Here is a 17,012-nt window from a genome sequence, read left to right on the forward strand (position 1 = left end):
ACCAAACATCCATCAATTAAAGATTATAGTCACAGACCTGGACCTGTAGCTAAGTTATTGAGCAAGAGTGGGAAGCTTTATTATCACTTGCCTCTTTTTAGAAATAACTTGAAAAAGAAAACATTTTTATAAAATAAAGAACTGATTCAACATAGGCTCCAACTGACAGAATTCTATTTTTTCTTTTAGATTTGTCTATTCTTTAAGTCTAAAAGGAATGTTATTCAGAGTCCTAAGTCTAGATTCGGCAGACCAAGGGTTATACATGCCAGGGGATGCTGTGGTTTATGGGTAGCATTTTTTATATCTTTTCTAATGCCTGTAGTGTAGAGATATATTGCAGGGATTTAGGTTTGGGTTAGTCCCAAGAAAAGACTGTAATTGAAGACCTGCTCATCCATTGACTATTTCTGCTACCACCAGCAAAATAAGGGAAGACAACTAATATCCAACAACATTGAACCTGAGGTAGAAAACCAACTAACGCTATTAAGAGCGTGTAGTAATAATCACTTTCATTTGCATCAATCTTTTATGCACGGTCTCATCTAATGCTCAAAACAACCTTGTGAGGTGGTTAATAGTAAAAAATTTCACAGTAATGACACTGAAACTTAGGGCAACTTGGTGAGTTGACCCAAACCACAGAGCTGGTCAATAGCACAGTCAAGACTTGAACTCACGCGTCCTAGCTACAAACCCAGCCGCCTCGCTGCAGTTCCGGGAAAGCCATGCGCTCTTCGGTAAGAGAAGCGAGGTGCAGGACTACTTCTCCTTCTTCTGCAAGGGCAAGGCTTTGTGCTCTCCATTCTATCTGTCACACGACTGGGAGGGTCATGCATGGACACCTCTCTATAGATCTTTCCTATACGAACTCTCACTGACAGAACAGTAATAAAGCTTCCCTCAGAATCACATTATCTCTTAAGGATGGAAACCAACTACAAAGAGGCAGTTTCTGTTGGGAAGATTTTTTAAGATTAATTGATGAATCAAAATTGCAATTAATAAAATCAGAAACATGAGCAGATGCACGTCTAAAAGCTGATAGGCAATCACATCCTGAGTGATATGTGAAAGAGATGGTCTCCTTCCAGAAATGAGATTCATAGTTTTTAATGAGTTCACAAGCAGATTCATAAGAATCGTTTTCAAACAAAAGTTGCTGTTTCCTTTTGAATTTGTTTCTCCTACATTTGGAGCTCAGTGCTATAGAATAAAATTAATTTCTTCAAATATGGAATTTACCTTCATGCTTATTTAATAATTAAGGGTATTCTAAAAATCATAGGACTTTCTGGACCTGAGTCGATCCTATTTTCAATTTCCCTAATCTAAAGCTACTTTTGGCAGGAGGAAGCAGCCAGAGGAACGGCTGCCCTCAATAAAACAATGTGGGAAGGCCCCAGGACTCACTGCACAATGTAAGCAAGACAGTCTTTTCCACAAGTGTCAGGATCACTTACCTTCAAATACCAGATCAATGCAGCTAGGGGACTGAGGAAGTCTGGAGACGAGAAATATATTAAGTAGCTTGCCTAATTTTAAACCAGTGTTGACCTCTATTTATCCGAATGCATAAGGCATACTATTTTGTGGCCCCAAAAATTTCACTTTGCTTTCCTTTGCTCACTCAAACTGACTAACAGGTATCATACCTGATACAGACCAGATTTTAATAGTATCTAAACCTCTCCTGGGTAAACAAGCATCTGTTTTAAATCAATCATCATAAATATGACTCCTGAAGGTAACGTTGCTCTAAAAAGGAATGCCCTGGTATTAGCAAAGTATATGTTCCCATAGAGATTAAAGCATCTACCCAAGCTCAAACAGTTATATGGAGTCCTCCTTTACAAAAAAGGAGATTGAATCACCAAAATAAGAGTCAGGTACCACAGGGTACACTTATCCAGAAGTGTCTGTGCTTGATGAGGATGACAAGGCTGGTGGGGTGTGAAAACCTCAGGCACAACAGGAGGAAGAGATCTCTGCTGGAAGAGCACAATTCTCTGTCCACATCTCACAGCCTGAGGCTGGTATCAGGAGGATTTATAAAAGAAACACCATCTTTCTCAGCAATGATTTCTATTTTCCAGAACCACTGCTAAGATCAATGAAACAACTTGCCTGAACAACCATAACAGACATCTAATTTAGTGCTAACAATGTTGCTTAGTGACAACCATAAGTCTGTTATTTGCCAAAGTTAAAATGTGAGCGAGAGCATCATTTTAATTAATGCATTGTTTTTATCTTGGGCCCGCTAAAACTCCTTTAGTGTAGCATGTCATACTTAGTGTGGTCAAGTTGATTCCAACTCCTAGTGACCCTGTGTACAGCAAAGCACAACCCTGCCTGGTCTTTTTGCGCCATCCTCTCACCTCCCAGCATTATAATAGACAATGTTCTGCTGCTATTCATAGGGTTCACGGCCAATTTTTCTGGAAGTGGATGACCAGATCCTTTCTCCTAGTCTGTCTTAGTCTGGAAGCTCTGCTGAGATCTGTCCACCATGGGTGACCCTGCTGGTATTTGAAATACTTGTGGCATAGCTTTCAGCATCACAGCAACATGCAGCTGCCACAATATGACAAAGGACAGATGGGTGATGTGACTCCTTGACTGGGAAATGAACCTGAGCCATGGCAGTGAGAGCACTGAATCGTAACCACTAGACCACCAGTGCTGGCTAGTGTAGCATTAGGTAGGGTAAACTCAAGGAGCTGGGGAGAGGAATCAAAGAATCACAGTAAGTGTTCAAGGAAAATGATTGCATGTTATTATCCCACCGCACCACTAAGAAGGGGATCCTACGGCATCACAAATTCACCCATGTGGAGGAACTTGCCTAATTCTTACTGGAGTTTACCACTTTTCTCCCTAGGTCAAGCAACTTGGAGTAGTTGCAGCACAGATTCAGGGTCTTAGAGTAAAAATAAAACAGCAGATGACACTGAGTACAACTTCCCACTCAAGACAGCAACCCTAGAGCCTGCCCCAGTGGCCTAGTGGTTAAGTTTGGTGTGCTCCACTTTGGTGGCCCAGATTCGGTTCCTGGGTGAGGACCTACACTACTCATCTATCAGTGGCCATGCTGTGATGGCAGCTCACATACAAAATCGAGGAAGATTGGCACAGATGATAGTTCATGGCAAGTCTTACTCAGCGAAAAAAAGAGAGAGAGAGCAACCCTAACAGATTCAGTCATTCATTCAACAAATATTTTGAGTACCTACTATGTACAGCCACTATATCAGACTCTATCAATGCATTCTGAACAAAATAGGCAAGGACCCTAACCTCATGAAGATAACAGTCTAATGAGTGAGACAAGCACAAGTAAACACATGAATAATTACAGATTTTGATAGTCTGTGAGGTCTATGAAGGAAGTCTTCCTTCCTATAAAGGAAGATAGTCTATGAAGGAAATCAACAGATGCTGGGATAGAGAATAACACAGGGCAGAGGAAATCCAACTACAGATAGGGTGGTCAGGTAAGTCCTCTCTGGAAAGGCGACATTTCCTGACTCCTGAAAAAAGAAGAAATTTGCCATGCAAGTTGCTGAGGAAAACAGCCAGTGCAAAGACTCTGTGAGGGTAAGTATCTGGAGCATTGTGTGGAAAGCGAAGGAGGTAAGGTTAAAGATGTGCATGGAGGTCAGATAAAGCATCCCTGTTGACCATGATAAGAAGTTTAGATTTTGCCTTAAATGCAAGAGGAAGGCTTTCAGCAGAGGAGGAGCGACAGGATGTGATTTATACTGAAAAGGGTGCTCCACCATATACCATCTCCCACGGCATAGGAGTGTCCCTGTGTAACCTGGCAAGCTAGGCACCGGTTGCTTTAGAACCTCTAGACCCCTCATGGCCCATGCAATTACCATATTTTATTAAAAATAAGAATATATGCGTAACAGTTCATTCTGTAATAATGGTAGCCACAGCAGTAGGAGGAGGAGCAGCAGCTAATATTTAAGTGCTTACTATATGACAAGCACCATTTTAAAGATTTTACCTTTATTAGTTCATCTATCCTCACAATAATCCAAAGATGTAGGTTCCATTTTTATTCCTATTTTATAGGTGAGGAAACTTAAGCAAATTGTGCAATAAGTAAATGCTTTCTATTTCAATGATTTCTGCTCTTATCTTTATTATTTTCTTCCTCCTACTTTCTTTGGGTTTAATTTGCTCTTTTTCTCCCTAGATCACTGAGATGAATGCTTAGAAAATGGATTGTCAATTTTTCTATTTTCCTAACATATGCACTAAAATTATAAATTTTCCTCTAAGCACTATTCTAGCTGCATCCCACAAGTTTTGGTAGTTTTTTTGTTATAATTCCACTCAAAATGTTTTCTTGTATCCATTGCAGTTTCTTCTTTGATCCAAGATTTATCTAGAAGTGTACCACTTAATGTCCAAACATTTGAGGATTTTCTAGTTATTCTTCTATTATTAAAATTTATTTTAATTCCACTGTGGTGAAAGAATATTCTGTAGTGTTTTAATCCTTTGAAATTTGTTGAAATTTGCTTTATGTCCCAGCATAAATATTTTTATGGAGTATTTTTTATTTTTTAAATACTCCATGGGCATTTGAAAAGAATAAGCATTGTGCAGTTGTTGTAGACAGTGTTCTGTGAATGTCAATTAGGTCAAGTTGTTTAACGGTGTTGTTCAAATCTTCTATACTCTTACTAGTTTTTTGTGAATGGCCAATCAGTTACTGGGAGAGGATATTAAAGTCTATTTGTTGATTTAATCTTGTCAATTTTTGCTTCATGTATTTTGAAGTTGTATTATGTGTGACTGTATTCTTCCTGTTGAATTGGCCCTTTCAGCATTAAGAAATATCTCTTTTTATGTCCAGTAATACTTTTTGCCTTAAAGTCTACTTTGATATTATTGCCACAATAGCCAGCTTTTGGTTAGTGCTTACTTACATGGCATACCTTTTCCATCATTTTACTTTCAACCTGTCTGTGACCTTTTATTTAATGAATGGCTCCTATAAATAGGACATAATTGGGTCTAATCTGACAATATTTGCCTTTTAGTTGGAGCGTTTAGTTCAATTACATTTAATATAATTATTGATATACTAGGGTTAAGCTATCTTTTGATGTTTTTTTCCCATATTTGTCCCATCTTTTTTTGATCCTTTCTTCTGCCTCCTTTTGGATTAATCGAGTATTTTTTATCATTCCACATTTTGCTCCTCTATTGGCTTTACGTATTATTCTGGTTGCCCTAGAGATTGCAATACCTCTTCCCCTTCCTCTATCATAGCTCAGGGCTGAGATAGGGCAAAGCACTGCATGGTTTCAGATCTCTGGAGCATTTCAGGACTAGTGTTTATGTCTTCCAGAATATCACATGATGTTTTCACCAACATACAGCAATTAAATGTACAGCTTTTTTGTCTCTGGGTCTCATTGGTCCAGGCAACACCATTAACTGTAGATTTCGATAAGTTTTTAAGAAAATCCTTTCTGTCTTCTTCATGCAAGATATTGTAGACACTTAATTAACCAGGTCCTCTTGCTTATATTGTAGCTACTGTGTGACATTTTCTAACACAGATACAATGTTTCCATCATGATTCACTACAAACAGGAAACCATCCAATACCTGAAGTAAAAGCAGTCCTAAGGAGTCTTCATCGTTAACTCCCTGTCCTATAGAAGATACATCAGCCTTCTGGACATAATCTTCAGAATTCTTGAATTATTATGAGTTAAATTCATATTTTTACTATTTTCTTAATAACACACCAACATTAGAATAGTTTAACTCCTTTCCTTTTTCCTGCCCTTTGTGCTACTCTTGCCATATATTTTACTTTTACATGTTATAAAACCCAAGAAACATATTTATTATCATTACTTTAAATGGTCAGTATTCTTTTTTTTTTTTTTTTGAGGAAGATTAGCCCTGAGCTAACCACTACGAATCCTCCTCGTTTTGCTGAGGAAGACTGGCCCTGAGCTTACATTCATGCCCATCTTCCTCTACTTTATACGTGGGATGTCTACCACAGCATGGCTTTTGCCAAGCAGTGCCATGTCCACACTCAGGATCAGAACCAGTGAACCCCAGGCTGCCAAAGCAGAATGGTACACACTTAACTGCTGCGCCACTGGGCCAACCCCTGGTCAGTATTCTTTATATTTACTTATTCTGGTGATCTTCATTCCTTCCTATAATTTTGTGTTTCATCATGGATCATTTTCCTTCTTGTGTTTTTTATTGTACAGATACAAATTACGAATTCTCTGAGTTTGTTTTTCTTTTTGGAAGTCTTTGTTTCACTATCAGTCTCCAGTATAGGAAAATTACATTGATACTATGGGTGTGGGTCAGACTTTAGACAATCATGAGTGCTAGGCTAAAGGGTAAACACTTTATTGAACAGGTAATGAAGAACCACTAAATGAATCATACAATGAGCTTTGTGGCAGTGTGCCAGATCATTTAGAGGGAAGAGAAATTAGAAATGGAGAGACTAATTGGAAAGCTACTGAAAGATATAGTAAAGACCCAAACCTTGAGGGGTCACAACAGGAACAGATAGAAGAGAACAATTTAAAGAGATATTGATAAGGAAGAATAGACATGATTTAAGAAATATTTGGATATGGACAAGCAAGAGAAAATGGCCAGTAAAAAAATGGCTTCCAGACTTCAAGGTCAGTAACTAATTTAACTGTGCTATTATTGACACAAGTGGGAAGTTGAGAGGAGAAGCTGGGGTTGGCAAGGAGGAGAAAATATTGCATACTCTATTTAAGGAGCTTGGGTATTTAGTGGAAATGCCCAGAAGACAATTGGAAGTTTCAGAGAGATTAGAGATAAAAATACAGGTCTGAGAGACATTCACTAGAGGTACTAATTGAAAATGTAGCTAAAAAGGAATATAAGAATGGAAGGTAATGGAAAAGAGTATCTAAAGAGGTTGTACTCCCCTCTTTTCATTCCACTTGCCTCTCCACCCCACCAATTCTTCTTCCACAGACTCTGCCCAAAGCACTAGCTAATAGTCCCTACCTGCCATGCCAGACAGGAGCAGGCTTGGGAAGGGATAATTGCAAAAGCAACAATTAAGTCTGTGACTTCATGAACAAAGAGAAGGAAGAAGATAAGGAATAGAAGGGTAACCCAAGAATTAGGAGAGGAAAGAGTATATTCTATCTCCCCAGGGCCACCCAACTGAGGTGATACCTAGGTTAAAATATATATGTAATGCAACACTCATAATGTGAGCTAAGTCAGAGATTGTCCATACATTTCAGACAATTTTGTCTAAGAGAAATCTAGCCATACACAAGTTTTAGAAGTGAAAGTTTTTTTCTTACTAATACTTTTTTATCTTTTTGAAGTCTTATACAATCAATATATATTACGTTTTCAATTAGAAAAATCTACACATTTTTTTGCTGACTTCCCTTCCCACTCTGAACTACCCTTCCAAAAAAAATGTTACAATATTAGATAGAATGCTCTGGTGTATGTCATTGTCTAAAACCAGGGTGCCAGCGGGGAATTCAGCAATGAAAATAACAGTTCAGCTTAACACAATCCAGAAACAGAATGATCAAGAAAGTGGATAAAATATTTCAGGGCTAGGGAGAATCTGAGTGTTGTTGAGCAATACTATAATATTTTAGTTAATTATCTTAACTTTTCTTATCTCTGAAGAATAGCTTCATGTATAATGTTAATATCATTGCACAAGAAAGAATCTCGAGAGATCATCTGCTTTTAAGCAACTGAACATCTAAGTCATCTAGGACCAAAAGTTATCTAAGCTCTTGAATTTCTCCACAATCTCCCTTGACGAGCCATTCCAATGTTCTGAGGTTATGATAGTGAATTTCATATCACATATTGGATTACAAAATAGATTCTACAGGAGTAGGGAGAGGAGAGATACTTCAAGCATGAAGTCTCATTTAAGTCTCAATGGTTGTCTTTCTGGGAAGGCAAAACCATGTCCAAATAGTATCATATACTCCTAAATTCTGAGGAAGCTTGATTAGAAGCATGGTAGAAATTTCTTATTACAAGATTCCACCTGGACAACACCTGGAGGTATACAAATTCCCAAAAAGAAGTAAAATGTAAAAATGAGAAGTGCTTTGGGGTATCCCATTATTGTTAATTATCCAGTTATTGGAGAGAAGGCCATTTACTTTTTGTTACTAAAGTGAAATTATTCTCCTATGAATAGATCTACCTCCAAAGGGTAAATACACACCATCAAGTGAAATACACAACCTGCTTATCTATCTCTTTCTGTTGTGGAACAAAATTATAAACCATAAGGATGTGCTTGATAACCAAATTCCCATTCCCATGAAGTAAAGCCAAACAACTAACCCTTACCATGTGAGTAGACATATCAGCCAGCACTTGAAAACTTAAGAATAGAATTTGCAAAAACCTGCATCCAAAAACCTCCAAAACGTGGCACTGCATAATGGGTATGTTTGCTCTTCCTTGGGAACTCAAAGTTGAGCTCTGCTGCTGGCAAAGCATAACAGTGACCAGAATTAAACAATGAAGCCACATTTCAACGTCATCCATAACTTAAGGCTGAAAATTTTACCTCTGTTTGTAAGTTGCAATTAACTGGCGATATCATAATAGTTGAATAAGAGCTAAACCATTTGACTGTTACCCTTTCATTATTAAGTAAGGATTAAGATTACTTATAACACATCATTTTGTGTTCTCCAACAGTTCAAATGAAATCATCATTGCTTTTATGCAAGATATTAAATAGATGACTGGTCCTTGGAAAACTTTCTAAGTTTAGTTTATAACTGACATGTGGTTCTCTGGAGATTTGCCCTCTGAAAATCCAATAATGAATCATGTCCATGCAAGCATTTGCTTTTTTATGGGCATTAATTAAATGTTTACCAATGCTAATAATTAATCCTTGTTTTCTCCTTTCTTAATATTGCTATTGATTGCAGACTGAGAATGTCACGGTTCCATAATGGCTTACACAGTATACATTAATGCATCAAATTAAAGCAGTTATGATTTCAGTTACTTAGGTAACCATCTGCAAAATGGCAGAAAGTTCTTCAGTTGTTAGGAACGGTGGTTTATTTCCTATTTGTATTTTCATAGCAAGCATCTAGATCCTTCATATTTTGTACATTAGCAACTCAGAGGATACAGAGTTGCTCTTCAAAGTGTCTGCACATATCATTTTCGTTTCTCATGGTGTTCAAAGGGCCAGTTCTAAGGCTTCCTCTCCAAACTGTTGAGAGACTGACTTATTTTCAATCCAAGAATGCACAATGATAGGAGTTACATGGAACTGCCTTATCTAACATTCCTAATAATATATCACAAACTATCTAGCTAAGATTTATTGACTTGTCCCCCTGACAAGTCAACACAGCTCAAAGCCCAAGTCACCAAAAGAGTACTAGGCATTCAATTCAGAGACAGACTCAACACTCTCAGGTGTAACATATGACCAGACCACTCTACAGTATTTAACACAGTCATGATTAACCTCATTTGCGGCTGCCAATCTAGAAGAGGCAGGCAGGAGCCTGTAAATGATCTTAAGTGAACTCTCAGCCACACTCCCCATAAGTCTGTGCTTATTTAGATAGCTGTGCAGATGGACATATCACAAAATGTGCTCATGATATGAAAATGTGCCAAAAGGAATAAGCAAGTCCTAACTTTGGTTTAGAGTCAAAGGTAGGAATGTGGATATGATCCAGGCAAAGCAGTGCTGAACAGACTGAGTGGAGAGATATTTAATGACTCATCCAACCAGTGGGCTTTCAGGAGGGTTCTAAAGGCACCGGCCCCTAGCACACTTGAATAGGTTTTTTTTTTCCCCCAGCACTGTAGGTACTGAGACAAAAAGCATGGAGCAGGGAGTAGGCTACTAAGACAAGACGACAATTGTGCTGTTATTCGGGCACTACCTTATTTTGTTCCCCTGAGGTTAGAGAAATTGTTTCCTTGGACTACATAAACTCATCAATTTAAGTTACATCAAGGATAAGAAATTGTATTCTTTTGGAGTCTAGAGAAGTTCCTTTTGACAAATCTTCATGTCAGAACATCCAGGGCTTCAATTCTAAAATTGGGAAAAGTTCCCTTGTATGAAAACGCTTTTTCATAAATTACCTACCAATAAAAATGTTTGCATTTTTTTCTGAGCACCCTATTACCAGTGGAAATACCAAGGAATGACTTGAGAGCTTCCCCTTCCAATGTCTAAGAGCCTCTTCCAAGCCTCCCCAAATCAACATACAATCCTAAGTAAAATCACTGGGTTCATTGCTCAAATACTACAGGAAATTCCCCTGTTCCTCTTTTCTGACAGCCACCCCAAGCATGTCCTATATGGAAATTCTGGAACTATAATGTCCTATTTCTTTTCTTTCTTCATCTCCATCTTTCTCAAAATTTTATCATTCCAAATAGAAAACCATAACTAGTTTTCCTCAAAATCTCTGCTATAAAGAGGTAGGTATTAGTAGAGAAAGGAAAAGTTAGTTTAATTTGTTTAGTGGCCACACCCTTAAACCTCAATTAATATCTTCTTTCCTTCCTATTTTCTTCTTTGGATGTGATACAATACAATACCACGCAATACAAAGATACAATATAATACTTCCATTACTATTATAATATAATGCCACATAGTGACTCTGAGGTTGCAATTAGTAGACAGAGAACAAAAATATACTTACCAGGATGGGTCACATTCACCAGGAAGGACTAACCTTTGTTCTTTGACAGTTGAGACTATAGTTACCATAGTGACATACCACAGTCTGGATACGCTTCATATGTTGTTTCCTGTGGGTAGTGGTGCCCAGTTCTAGTCTCCCAGCAGAATAAAGCTCCTCTGTGCCCCGGTAGCATTTTATTTGTGCTATCAATATATGATTTTATATATTATATTAGTTAATTATTAATATGCCACGTGCCTAGATCATGAGCTATCTGAGGGCAAAATGCATAACATATTTATCATTATCTGATTACCTCTTCACACAAAGCTTAGCACACAAGTTATCAAAAATGAGTGTGTTGAATGAACGAAGGTCATAAATGAAGACAACCTCTTGTAGAAGGAGCCTCTACACCAAATTTGACAATCATGGCAACTGTCTGTCTTTTGAAAAGAGGGTAGTTGGAGTGGAGATCTGATTTAGCTGAAAAGAAAGTTGAGATAATGTGAAATCAAAAAAGAAGAAAATGGAGAAAACAAATACCATTTTTTTCTCAAATATCAGCTTTACAACTTAATGAAACTCATATGTGTAGACACACACTGTATGTTTAATACCCATCATGTATGTGATAACTCTGAAATCCTGGCCTTCCAGGCTTGGGCCTGGAGAAGTGGACAGAGCTACTAATTTGAGCCAACAGGTGTGATGAACTAGAGGAATCCATAATAGTCCATTTCTCATCTGGGTTTCATACGTCAATGGGCCCACTGAGCATAGTGAGGATCCACTGAGGGGAAATGAAAGCCTAAAAGACTTCTCAAGATAAGTCAGTCTCCTGGGTGAGAAGTACCTGCTCCTGCCTTGGCCTCTTTCTCCAGCTTCCAGCATTTGAATCCAAATCACCATTCACAAGACCAATGGAGATTTCATGGCAGGGAAGAAACAAGGTGCCACCTATCATGAGAACCACAAGGCATCACAATCACCTCATTTAGGTTAGTGTAAAAAAAGAACCTGGACAAAGAGGTATGCTGAGAAGTCACCTTAATCCAAGAAACAGCACCAACTAAAACAATCAGGTCTGGATTTCAAAACATGTAGTACCCAAACAACTCATAACCTTTTTTTTATCTGTAAATTCTGACTGATTGGTGCTTTTGTTATTTGAGGATTGAATTCATCTGAAATCAGACTGCTGTAACAAAATACCACAGACTAGGTGGCTTAAACAATAAATACTTATTTCTCACAGTTCTGGAGACTGGGAAGTGAACAATCAAGGTGCTAACAGATTGAGTGTCTGATGAGAGCCCTCTTCCTGGTTTCCAGATGCCGCCTTCTTGCTGAATCCTCACATGGCAGAGAGAGATCATTTCTCTCCTGTCTCTTCTTATAAAGGCATTAATCTCATTCATGAGGGCTCCACCCTCATGACCTAATTACCTACCAAAGCCCCACCTCCAAATACCATCACATTGAGGATTAGAGCTTCAACATTTGAATTGGGGGGGGAGGGGGGTGACACATTCAGTCCATAGCAGTGAGTGACTAAATTAAAGAATTTTCCATATGTGGTCATCAAAAAAGAAGGGCTTTAGAAAGATCTCTATTGGTCAAAATTGGTCCTTCAGGATCTGAAAACCACTTCCCTGGAAGAGAAAAGACCTACTTTTGAAGCCAAGGGTGTAGAACATACCACTCCCCCTAGTTCCTTCCCAAGAGATCCCATCACATTTATTCTAATGAGCTAATACTCTCACTTTGGCCTCCTTCTCCAGCCTGCAACATTTGAATCCCAAGGGCTGTTCACAAAATCAACAGAAACAAAGGCAATTTACCCACTCTGGACACAATGTCTTATCAAATGCAAGTCTTATCTCTCTAGAACAAGGCAAAAAACATACAGATCTCAGTGTTTTCAATCTTTTGCTCCCACATGTTCAATGAATTCTCAAGGGGAACTACTGTATAGTGAACAGAGTTTCGAGCCACCAGCCAAACATAATGCTGGTCGAGAATAACACCTATATCCTTAGGAGAGTAAAAACTTTAAACTACTGAGACAATCATTAACAAATAAGAAATAATTTTACAATAAACTTCAGAGAGAAGATGCAAAGAATATGCAAGATTGAGCAAATTTTCTTTTAACCCTTTCCCAGAAATAAATCTATTGAAAGAATAATTTTCAAGTGTTTATCTAGAGTCAGAGATAACTAAATTCCACCCATGAGAATTACCCTTAGTGGCAAAATCACTATAGGGGACTGAGGAGCCAGACAAGTTTATTTTGCATCTTTTAATGCCAGTAAACTAAACATGAACACTAAAGTGTGAAAGAAAATTCTTAAGCTGATTTCAAATCACAGGCATATGCTTGGCTTGAAAAACATATTGAGGGACAAACACTTCAAAAAAAAATCCTGTAGAAATGGAATCACTGGCACCAGACCCATTGCCTGTTAAATTGTTTGACCAAAAAGACTGCTTCAAGAATCCTCAGCTCTTTACCCCTATAACCAAAGAAAGAATATTTGGAAGCAGTCCTGAAACCATAACTCTGCTTGTGACACAATTCCTTTTCCATAACTCAGGCCAAACAGTCTAACTCTCTAAGGAACCAAGAGTTGAGCAACCTCTTGCTCTAGATGTAACCCCCAATTAACAAGGACTTCCCAAAGGTGATTGTGATATAAATAGAATGCAAAACTACTCTACACATGCAACACTATTTTCGATAGTCATAATGTTGTCACTTTTGAGTTGTTATTTTCTTGTAGGCTCATTTCCATCTCACCTTTAGGGTTAGTGTATATTTGTATATGTGTGTGTGTACATATACCCACATATGGATAATAAAAGAAGTTCAATTCAGAACTTATAATCGATGACAATTTTTAAAACTCGTGATGGAAAGTTTGAGAGAAACTTTGTCTTTGATTTCTTTTGTTCCACAAATCAAGTATATATTTAATTCTCCATGTTTCTTGAATAAGCTTAGATGAAAGAAGGCAAATAGTAGAGGATGAGAATAAATTCTCTTAAAAAATATTTTTAAGATTTCTCACATATATCAAATCACAAATAAGCCATCCAGACAAACACTCCTGGTTGGAATATAAATTATACATGTGAGCATACGCATAGAAAAGCCATTATATACATATATATGCATATTTCTGGGTGTTTCTGTTCCTCATAAGAAGACTATAAGAAGGGACATACCCATATCTCCGGGTGTTAGCAGCATTGAAATCATTTAGTAATAGATAAATAACTTTCAGAAGTTTTTCAGAACCAATCCTTTTCCAAGTATTTTATGTGCATTAAGTTCACCTTTCATTCAGTTTTAAATTAGGAACCTTATACCTACGTACCAAGAAAAGTTCTCTGTGATGCTAACTGGTTTCACTCTTATTTTCTGCACAAAAGTACATGGCATTTTCTCTGTCTTACTCTCCAACAGATTATGAAGATCTCACTCCTTCTGAAGCTCACACGAGTAATCATTCATTCAGTCTACTATGTTTTCTGTCCTCCTCTCTGGCAGGCCTCAGGCCCAAAGAATTTCAAGGCATCAAAAACTTTAGCAGAGAACCTCTAGGAGCCAAATGGCCTCAACCCTACTGCTCAGATGCTACAAATGCCTTGGCTACCAAAAGCAGCAGAGAAAGAGAGATTCCAGCAGCAGTTGCATTGCATGCTAAAAGAGAAAAGCCACTTCAAAAAAGAGCAACATTTTACATGAAGCACAGTGACAGTCCCTCACTGCCACCACCATCACCTTCCAAAAACTGTCTCTTAATATTTGCTTATTGCTCAAGTATGCAATCACTGTCCTGGAAGTCATCATCCTCTTCCTTGCTTAGATAACTCCAAAAGGGACATCATGACAAGAGCTTTTTCTGAACCCAGTTAGATAACATGGAGAGTTGGTTTTACTTTTGCCGAGAGAAATGAAAAGCAACAGGGAACAGGAGATTATATAAGACATTCCCAACCCAGGCTTGCTCTGATTCTCCATTCTCAAGACTGAACTACACTACAATGTAAAGCGATATGCACTTAATCCATTCTCATTACACTTCTAGGTTATCACCTCTAGGTCACCATCGGTTCCATGTCTCAGCAATTAGTTGTAAAAATGTAACCCTCTCTGACCTTTGGTTTTCATGATTTTTGAAATGAAAAAGAAAACTTAGTCTCAAAAGAATGAAGATAAAAAGCAAATGGCAAAGAAATGAGTTGTCCAGCAAACATTTTCTTCAGATTACAGTCATACCTTTGTCCTTGTTTGGTAAGCCTCAAAGAAGATTTCACATACCCCCTCTTCCCTGCCTTGTCCCTCTCTATCACCCTACCCCACCCCCAAGTTGGAATGAAACTCATCCTTCTTTATGTTCCCATAACATTTTGTTCAAATACTTACCACACCCTGCTATAGCTATATCATAATTGCATATATGTCTGGTCTCCCCCACTGGATAGCAAGTTGGTTGAGATCAGAGAGTAGGTTTCATTCTACTTTTTTTCCTCCAATGTGCCTTGAAATAAATGTTTGTTGAATTAAATCAAATTGAAGATAATTAAAAGTACTGAAAATAGTTGAATCCCTCCTGCCTGTATAGGATATTTATCATGAATAGTCTCTGCAGTTGAAAAATGTCCATATGGAAAGTTTGTAGCAAAAATTGTGAGAGAGTGGCAAATGAACTGGGGTACGACAGATTAGGAATTGCTTCTTTTTTTTTTTTTTAAGAAGGACATACTATCTTATTCAGAAGCCAAGATAAGCCCCCTATATCCATGTGAATGAGAACCTATTAAAACAAGAATGCATGGGGTCTCCCTGAAATAAATGGGTACAACTATCAAGAAGGAGTTTACAGTTGTGGTTAAGGATGTAAGCTCTAAACTTAAAGGGTCTCCCAGTAGCCAATTTGGGGTATATTTGGGCAAGAAAAGAAATAATTATAGTAATAGATTATAACCCATAGACTAAAATAAGAAATCATGCAGTCTCTACTGAAATAAATAATGACAGCTCTTCCTTGCATTAGAATTCCACTAATAATTTAGAAGAAATGGTGGAAATAGAAAATCACCATACAGTAAACATTGCTGTTATAACTGTTTCAGGCAAGTATCATTAATAGATGCTAAAATTCAGGGCAAAAGTATGATGAGAAATAGGAAATTTATATTGTCTCAAAATGTCATTTGACAGCAAATAAATGAGACTTCTTTAGTAAATAAAACTCTACAGCCAGTGAGTGGTCCTGCAACCTTGTTTTGAGAGACTGTATATACTTACTCTTGTTCAGTACTTTTGTGTGTGTGTGTGTGTGTGTGTGTGTGTGAAGAAGATTGGCTCTGAGCTAACATCTGTGTCAATCTTCCTCTATTTTATATGAGATACCACCACAGCATGGCTTGATGAGTGGTGCTAGGTCCATGCCTGGGATCCAAACCATGAACCCCAGGCTGCCAGAGAGGAGCACATGAACTTAACCACTATGCAACCAGGCCAGCCCCTTGTTCAGTACATTTTTTTTAACTAAATTTTCAAATGTCAAAGGCAAAAATGGTATATTTGCAGTGGAGAAACCTGGCAGATACCACCTTAACAAAATGATCAGAGTTAACATCATCCATGATAAACAAATTAAAATCATGTGCCTGTGATATGATGCACTGAGGAGAACACAATATCATTTCTATAGTTTTTTGGTAAAAAATGCAAAACTGAGTTTAGTCATAGAGAAATATCAGACAAAACCAAATTTAAGGACATTCAATGAAATAATTGGTCAATACTCTTAAAAAGTGTCATGATCATGAAAGGCCAAAAAAAAAAAGTGTGAGGAACTTCCTAGATTAGAAGAGACTAAGGAGACACTACAACTAAATGCTTCTATGAGTTTGACTATGTTAGATTCCTCAAATAAGTGGTATCATGTAGTATTTATCCTTCTGTGTCTGGCTTATTTCACTTAGCATAATATCCTCCAGGTTCATCCATCTTGCTGCAAATAGCAGGATATTCTTCTTTCTCGTGGCTGAATACTACTCCTTTATTTGTTTGCCTATTTACATCACGTCTTCTCTATTCATTGGTTGATGAACATTTAAGTTGCTTCTATGTCTTGGCATATTAAATAATGCTGCAATGAACATGAGAGTGAGATAGCTCTTCAAGATCCTGATTTCAATTCCTTTGAATATATACCCACAAGTCAAATCGCTGGATCATATGTTAGCTCTCTTTTTTATTTTTTT

The 17,012-nt window shown here is 37.7% G+C and overlaps 1 protein-coding gene across 20 annotated transcripts in view; it reads right to left on the reverse strand.

The window, feature by feature from the left end:
* Nucleotides 1–17,012, reverse strand: part of MTERF1 (mitochondrial transcription termination factor 1) — a 212,234-nt gene that overhangs the window by 80,909 nt on the left and 114,313 nt on the right. For 13 of the 20 annotated variants that reach the window (XR_006889851.1, XR_006889855.1, XR_006889854.1 and 10 more), the window contains 3 exons: nucleotides 11,584–11,687; nucleotides 11,044–11,213; nucleotides 8,395–10,930 (listed from right to left, as the gene is read on the reverse strand). The exons of 5 other annotated variants lie outside the window; for them this stretch is intronic. The gene's annotated coding sequence lies outside the window, so the exon portion shown is untranslated. The remainder of the gene's footprint in view (nucleotides 1–8,394; nucleotides 10,931–11,043; nucleotides 11,214–11,583; nucleotides 11,688–17,012) is intronic. 2 more of the 20 variants (XR_006889852.1, XR_006889856.1) reach the window with 2 other exon arrangements.

The sequence above is a fragment of the Equus quagga genome, chromosome 8, assembly GCF_021613505.1.
Source record: "Equus quagga isolate Etosha38 chromosome 8, UCLA_HA_Equagga_1.0, whole genome shotgun sequence".
Taxonomy (NCBI): Eukaryota; Metazoa; Chordata; class Mammalia; order Perissodactyla; family Equidae; genus Equus; species Equus quagga.